Source organism: Corythoichthys intestinalis, chromosome 7, assembly GCF_030265065.1.
Source record: "Corythoichthys intestinalis isolate RoL2023-P3 chromosome 7, ASM3026506v1, whole genome shotgun sequence".
Taxonomy (NCBI): domain Eukaryota; kingdom Metazoa; phylum Chordata; class Actinopteri; order Syngnathiformes; family Syngnathidae; genus Corythoichthys; species Corythoichthys intestinalis.
In genome coordinates this window covers 57,289,058-57,297,240 of record NC_080401.1, presented here as the reverse complement: position 1 = coordinate 57,297,240, position 8,183 = coordinate 57,289,058, and the positions used below count along the sequence as shown (strand labels likewise).

General features: G+C 38.4%; 1 long non-coding RNA gene across 1 annotated transcript in view; it reads left to right on the top strand.

The window, feature by feature from the left end:
- The window catches only part of LOC130918583 (uncharacterized), a 34,457-nt gene extending 26,499 nt beyond the window's left edge, over positions 1–7,958 (top strand). Inside the window, exon 3 of the long non-coding RNA XR_009063786.1 lies at positions 7,285–7,958. This is a non-coding gene — a long non-coding RNA (uncharacterized LOC130918583). The remainder of the gene's footprint in view (positions 1–7,284) is intronic.
- Positions 7,959–8,183: the final 225 nt, after the last annotated feature.

Below are 8,183 nucleotides of genomic sequence, written 5' to 3'. Positions count from 1 at the left end.
ATCAGTTTACTGTAAGACGGACAAATTTTAGATTTAAACGACAAAAATTAGCTTAATGCTAACATGTAATGTGAATTGCTGTAAGGAGGCTAATAAAAGTTAGCATATTTTGATGAATCTTTGAAACAATTTAAAAATAATTTCTGCGCTGACGGAAATTATGATGCATACATTGCACTGTAGAGCTAAGTAGTGGCTAGCATGTAGTGGCACAGTTTTGTTCTACACTGACGGGGCAAGATTAGCGGTGCATTACTTCCGCCAAGGACGCTTCGATTGTTTGCTTGTGTACAGAGCTGCTTATTTTTAAAGCCCAGTTTACTGTAAAATGGACATATTTTAGATTTATTCATTTATTTATTTTTAAGCCTGTCCTGTTCAGCTGTTTGACACGGAAAATGGAAGTGTAAGTGTCCGGTTGGTCTGAACAGTTTTAATGTTTCACATTGAGAGTATGACATACTCCCATTGTGATCATTCAACATAACTCGTTTATTATGACCAAGCAGCGAACAGGAAGGGGGTATGGGGGAACAGAAGAAATGAAACACAAGAAAAGAAAGAAAAGAAACACAAAAACAAATACATTGAACGCCCACACTAACTATTAATATGTTGGTGCTATCGTCAGCTAGATGTATTTCTGGTTGACACCATGTGGGGGGCCTGTTGACCAGGGAAAGAAGGGGAGGGGATTGGGAAGTCCATAAACTAAGGAATTGGGAGGGGTAGAGTTTACACAAATCAGCTCTGTGATCTAGAACCCAGTAATCGTTTGAATCTCTTGTGAGTGTAAGCCCGTTGGCCACCAACCCTACGCCACCCCACCGCCAATCCCGGCATTGGGACCCCCCATCCGAGCGCGCCCAACCACATCCAGCCGCACGTGAGCCCCACCAAACACGCGACTGCCATGCAGAGAAGCGGAGGCGCCGTGCAAGCGCCAACCAAGGGCCACGGCCCCCACCCAGCCAGCCTGGGGGGGCAACGCAACCCATCCCTCCTCCTGCAGCCCAGCAAATGAGCCATTGTCACCCCCCCGGGATCCAGGGCGGTCCCCTGGGCCACCCGCGCTCCCATCAACCAGTCCTCAGGGATGGGAAGAGGGGACGCACCACCAACCCTACGCCCACCCCCGTCCGCCCACCGGGCCCAAGAGCCAGAGTGAAATGATGTAAACAGGCTAATGGAAGTTAGCATGTATCGGTTTGTCATTTTTAGTTGATTGTAAAAAAATTAGGGCTGTCAAACAATCAAAAATTTCAATCGAGTTAATTACAGCTTAAAAATTAATCGTAATTAATCGCAATTCAAACCATCTGTAAAATATGACATTTTTCTGTAAATTATTGTTGGAATGGAAAGATAAGACAAGATGGATATATACATTCAACATACGGTACATAAGTACTGTATTTGTTCATTATAACAATAAATCAACAAGATGGCATTAACATTATTAACATTCTGTTAAAGCGATCCATGGATAGAAAGACTTGTAATTCTTAAAAGATAAATGTTAATACAAGTTATAGAAATTTTATATTAAAACCCCTCATAATGTTTTCGTTTTAATAAAATTTGTAAAATTTTCAATCAAAAAATAAACTAGTAGCCTAGCCATTGTTGATGTCAATAATTACATAATGCTCATGGGTGCTTAAGCCCATAAAATCAGTCGCACCCAAGTGCCAGCAGAGGGCGACAAAACTCCCAAAAACACAAGTAACAAGTTGGCATTGCACTGTGCTATCATTTTAATCTGTTTGAGCGGGGCATGTGCGTTAATTGCGTCAAATATTTTAACGTGATTAATTAAAAAAATTAATTACCGCCTGTTAACGCGATAATTTTGACAGCCCTAAAAAAAAAAAAAAAAAAAAAATCCACCTCTGGAGAATTACCCACATAAAGAAATGAACTAGAGACAAATGTGGACACACACCAGGGGTCTCAAACTCAATTTTTCAAGGGGTCGCAATAAACAGTCTGGCTAAGTCTGGGTTGTATCAAAAATTCTCAAAAAAAAAAAAAAAAAAAAAAAAAAAATGGAGTAATGTTGCTAATTCACCTAGCGAACTTGTTGGTAAAAATGCCACAAAATTACACTTTTTAGAATGTTTTTTTTAAATGAAGGATGTAATTTTATTTGGATTACATATACTGTATTTACAGTATATATTTAATGTTTTTAGTATGCGTGGATCATAATACTACTATATAATTGGCCCTGGGGCCACAGATTTGGGTCCGAAAATGAGCCGAGCCAGCGCTGCATCGGCAATATAATCGAGTTCCTTCAAATTGAATCAAGGGGTCTTTGATTGCATGATCTTCATGTTTCCTTCCTGTGGGAAAAAAACATGGCACTCGGAAGATAACAAGCTAATCATATTCAGCCCATTTAATTCTTTCGTTGCCATCGACGATGATCGACGTCCAATCGACATATCCTTCTGCCGCGAATGAAAACGACTATCACGAGTAGACATCCAATCTATTGACCGAATGCTGCTCCCCCTCCCACTTCGAACGAATTGGACTTCGACTACAGTCAATAGCAATAAATTAGTTAATAGTTCACAATGGCGCTGACACGATGCATCGATTAATAGATTGTCAAATAATTGACAATTTTGATATTTGACGAACTGCCAAGACATTTCTGACCTGAAGATTTTGTCTAAGACCTCTTTGAAACTTATGACTACGACGGAGGATTAGACAAAATAAAGGAGAAAAAAAATAAAAAGGACTACGAGATTAAAGTCGTACTGGTACTACAACCAAAAAAAGTATTATTACAGAGGGTAAACTGCTCTGTAATATAGCTATTGTGGATTTCAAGAGAGGTACATTACCGCTACGTAATTGTACGACTTTTTTTCTCGTAGTAATAGTATGACTTTTTTATGGGGCCCTTAAAGGGACATCGACAGCAATAAAATAAATTTAAGCAGAAACTATCAGGTGAACATTAGCATTATATGGCCTATACTGTATATAGATAGCAAAGTTAGCCAATCGTTGCATTGTTGCAATTGGCTAACTTGTGTTGCAAAAGTCTGCCAGCTTAACTCTTTCACTCCCAGCCATTTTCACCAGAGCAAGGCCGTTCGCTCCCGGCCGTTTTTTCTGGATTTTGACTGATTTTGCAAGGCCCACAGAAAATTCTGTTCTATTGCTATATAAACTTTGAACCCACCAAAAGAAAGATTGGACTCTCTTCTTTCAGCAGAAAAAAAAAGTAAGTTCGTATCTTTTTCCACTCTTTAGAAATCCGCATTAGAAAATAGCTTAGTTTGAGCAATTTTCCAATTTATGATGAAAAAACGGAGAAAATGAGCTTTTTGTAAACGCATACATTTCAAACATAACTTTGACTTTAACAAAGCTATTTTTTGCATTAGTTACATCCCAAACATCTGAATAATGTTTTCCTTTTACAAAATACTATGAACAACCAGACAAATAGAGCTTTAGATAGAATAGTAACAATTTATTCACACACAACGACTGAGAGATGACGGTTTGTCGCCGAGATGACGCCGTTGTCGCCACGTCAGCTGTGTAAACTTTTCCCTCATCGTTGTCTGTCTCACAAAAATGGATTATTTTTGCATTTCTGCGGGGTCTGCTAGGCGAGCCGCTCCACGGGGGGTTTCACTCGTTTTGCACGATCGTCCAGCGCCTGGTGTCCCAGGCGTCCTCTCGTTGTTTTGTCCGGAAGGAGCGCCGCCTGGGCTCAATCCGCCAGCGCTTTGACAATGCTGGCCGGCCGTTCACTGCTGTTGAATCGGCTTGTCTAGTCTTCCAAAATGCGTTACTGCCCTCCAGTGGCCAGTTTTATTGCTTTAAAATTGGTTTGGAGCGTTTTTCTTTGTTTCTCAGATACAGCGGAACCTATATATGCTTCTTATAAAAAAAAAACGCAAAAGACGTATAAATACGGTTGCGGGACAGTTGAGCATTTAAAAATAAAACGTATTTATACGGTTCCGGGAGCAAATGAGTTAAATGCTATATAATGCTAATGTTTAATGGTTATAATGATCATGTTTTTTTTGCTCCCGATCCGATCCCGATCGTTTTAGTTTGAGTATCTGCCGATCCCGATATTTCCTGATCCGATTGCTTTTTTTTTTTTTGCTCCCAATTCCAATCATTCCCCATAATTTTTCCTGATCATGTACATTTTGGCAATGCATTAAGAAAAAAATGAATAAAACTCGGACTAATATATACATTCAACATACAGTACATAAATACCGTATTTGTTTATTATGACAATAAATCCTCAAGATGGCATTTACATTATTAACATTCTTTCTGTGAGAGGGATCCACGGATAGAAAGACTTGTGACTTTGTATATTGTGACTAAACATTGCCATCTAGTGTATTTGTTGAGCTTTCAGTAAATGATACTGTAGCCATTTAACTTCTGCCCAAATGCATGACGGGAAGTGCAACCATGACTGTGCGTCGTGGTACCAATTGATATATCTTCTCTGCGTTGGGAAATAACAGTGTTAAGAAAAAGATCAACTACTACCTTTCTTCCCCACGTTACTTCCCACGATTATTCTAATCGTTGGGAGAGGGATTGTAAGGCTTTAGCCATTTAAAAAAAAGGCTCCAAAGGATGCCAAAATTCACTCTAGTCATATTATGCTGCCTTTTAGCTCTATAGACCCTACCCACCGACGTCACAAAACCACGTGCTCGCTGTATGGCTCCGCCCACTTGTCCGTCATTTTGTCTCTGTATTAGCATTGGTTTCAATTGATCGAGGAATTTAAAATGCATTTCATGGAAGACCCGGTGCTTTCTGATGCCGTAAACTCACCGGATGTGTTGCATAAAAGGCGTTATGTGGAAAAGCTTCGTTCTATACAGTCGCCAGATCCATATTTGATGCCCAAATCGATGTTTTTCGACCCACTGTCTTCGCCCTGTCTGCCTGACATCTGCTACGCTGATATTTACAATTATCTTGTCCACACAAAATCAGCCTATTCTCACGAAAATTTGAAAAACTTCAAGAGCTTGGAGGCTTATAAATACTTCGTTGCTGGTTGGGTGAAACAGGTCCTCGTCCACGAAAATTCGGCAGGAATCTATCTTGTGCTTGGAAAGGTGAGTTACGAAACTTTCAATTCAAAATCTTTTGTTATTGCTAACATCCACTGTCAAGTCTAATGTATTTCATGTCGTTTGTCAATGGAGTTAAGGCTTTTAATGTTTATATGGTTTAGCGATAGCACTCTCACTATATACATACGTGTATGTTGTCGGCGATTAGCCTCGCAATGATCTTAATTGTGGTTATTTGTCAGCCCAAAACCCTCTAAGTATATCTTAAATGCATCTTACCGGATATAAAATGACTACTACATAGTCTGTGGTGATTTTTTGGTGCCCAGTTTTCACGTCGAATTGCAGCCGTCCATTTCGCTCTCCTCTTTGGATCCCTCGGAATACGGTAAAACTTCAAGTCTCTCCTTCCATCTTCTCTGTTAGTGCAACCAACAGCCACACACGCCTTCACCATTTTGATTGTGGAGCAGAAAAACACGCCGTAAATAGGAGGAATGTACGTAGGTTAACACTATGTTTTGACGGACAATTGGGCGGTACCATTCAGGAGAGCGGAGTTGTGACGTCACGTGGGTAGGGTCTATATACTGTATGGGTAAAACGGCGCCATTATTTATTGAACGTGACAACGCGTGAGTGGGTCGTGCAGCGCATGCGTTAACTGCGTTAAATATTGTAACGTGATAAATGTAAAAGATATTAATTCTCGCCGTTAACGCGATAAATTTGATAACCCTATCTTAAGCTTAAACTACAGACTATGGAAGAGTTTAACACATTATGTCTGTAACGTCAAATACAGTTAGTAACGATTTAATTAAAAAAAAAAAAAAATTATAAAAAGGCATGTCCGATATTTTTTTTGCCGATTCCGATACTTTGAAAATGATGTGATGGGACCCGATCGATCAGGGTGCCGATTGATTGGGACATCTCTATTTGCAACAATTGGCTAAAAGTCCGCTAGCTTAACATCTATATAATGCTAATGTTTACAACATAGTTTATTTCTGTCGATGTCCCTTTAGGGGCTCCGTACTATTTTTCCTGTCTTTTTACCTTTTTTGTTTTTAGAATAAGTCAACTTAAAAAAAAGGAAGAAAAAAACTAAAGTATTTTTATTTTGGGGGGGAATTTTTAAAATTGATTTTATGAATTGAAATGAAACACAAAGAACCCGTTCCCTTTAAATCACACCTAAAAACAGACAAGCGTATCCACGGACGTCAGACTTATAGGACTGAATGTCAACATTACATTTTCTGTTTTAATCGGAATTTGTGCTTTTTAACTGTTTGTACTGATCGTTTTATTGATCTCTGCACGTTGACCTTGAGTGTCACGGAAGGCGCCTCTTAATAAAATGTATCATTATTAGGGCTGTCAAACGATTAAAATTTTTCATCATCTTAAAAATGTATTAATCGTAATTAATTGCAATTCAAACCATCTCTAAAATATGCCCTATTTTTCTGTAAATTATAATGGAAAGACTAAACGGATGTATACATTCAACATACTGTACATTTGTTTATTATAACAATAAATCCACAAGATGGCATTAACACTATAAACATTCTTTATGTGAAAGGGATCCACGGATAGAAAGACTTGTAATTCTTAAAAGATAAATGTGAGTACAAGTTATAGTAATTTTGATAGTGTGTATATTGTGACTAAATATTGCCATCTAGTGTATTTGTTGAGCTAAATGAAATATTTGAATACAGTTTGTAATATTTTGCATAGCTATTTTGATTGGGAGTAGCAGTTCTCTTTGCATTGAGCGCTTTTCTTTTTGTGAACTTTTTTTTTTTAAGAGATAGGAATATTATTTTTATTGAGCTTTCACTAAATGATACTGTAGTGACTTAACTGTTCTTAACTGTCCAAATGCATGATGGGAAGTTGGGCAACCATGACTGTCAGTGGTGGATGCAAATGGTATATCTTTTCAACTTTTCAAATCCAGACAGAAAACACACCTGTTCACTCTTTCTTACCCACCATAACCCCTAGCTCTGTTGTATTTTTACTTCTTTTTATTGTGCTTTTAATCTTTTGTCCTTTTAATACCTTTTTATCGTACTGTGATTCCATGTCTCTTGTGAAGCGTCTTTGTGTGGTTTGAAAAGCGCTCTAGAAATAAAAAAAATAAATAAAATAAAAATTGTGTACATTACAGGGTGTTAAGAAAAAGATCATCTCCTGTTACTCTTCCCCACGTCGCTCGCCACAGTAGTTATAATTCTTGGGAAGTTGGGCAACCATGACTGACAGTGGTGGCTGCAAATGGTATATCTTCTCTGCGTCGTGTACAATACAGGGTGTTATGAAAAAGAACATCTCCTGGCATTCTTCCCCACGTCACTCGCCATAATAGTTATAATTGTTGTGGAAGAGATGCCAAAGCTTATACCAATAAAAAGCGTGGCTCCAATGACCGCCTGTGTCCACTCGCTTGTCTCTGCCTCTTAGCTCTCAATATACTTGTAGTCTGTTTGTGACAGTGAGTGAGTGGGTCGTTCCGAGCATGCGTTAAATGCGTTAAATATTTTAGGGCTGTCAAAATGATCGCGTTAACGGGCGGTAATTAATTTTTTAAATTAATCACGTTAAAATATTTGACGCAATTAACGCACATGCCCCGCTCAAACAGATTAAAATGACAGCAGTGTAATGTCCGCTTGCTACTTGTTTTTTTGTGTTTGGCGCCCTCTGCTGGCGCTTGGTTCCAAATGATTTTATGAGTTTCAGCACAATGAGTGAGCATGGTGTAATTATTGACATCAACAATGGCGAGCTACTAGTTTATTTTTTGATAGAAAAATTTTACAAATTCTAACAAAACGAAAACATTAAGAGGGGTTTTAATATAAAATTTATATTATAAAATTATAATAAACAAATACAGTACTTATTAGGGTTGTTCCGATCATGTTTTTTTGCTCCCGATGCGATCCCGATCGTTTTAGTTTGAGTATCTGCCGAGCCCGATATTTCCCGATCCGTTTTTTTTTTTTTTGCTCCCGATTCAATTCCAATCATTCCCGATCATTTTTCCCGATCATATACATTTTGCAA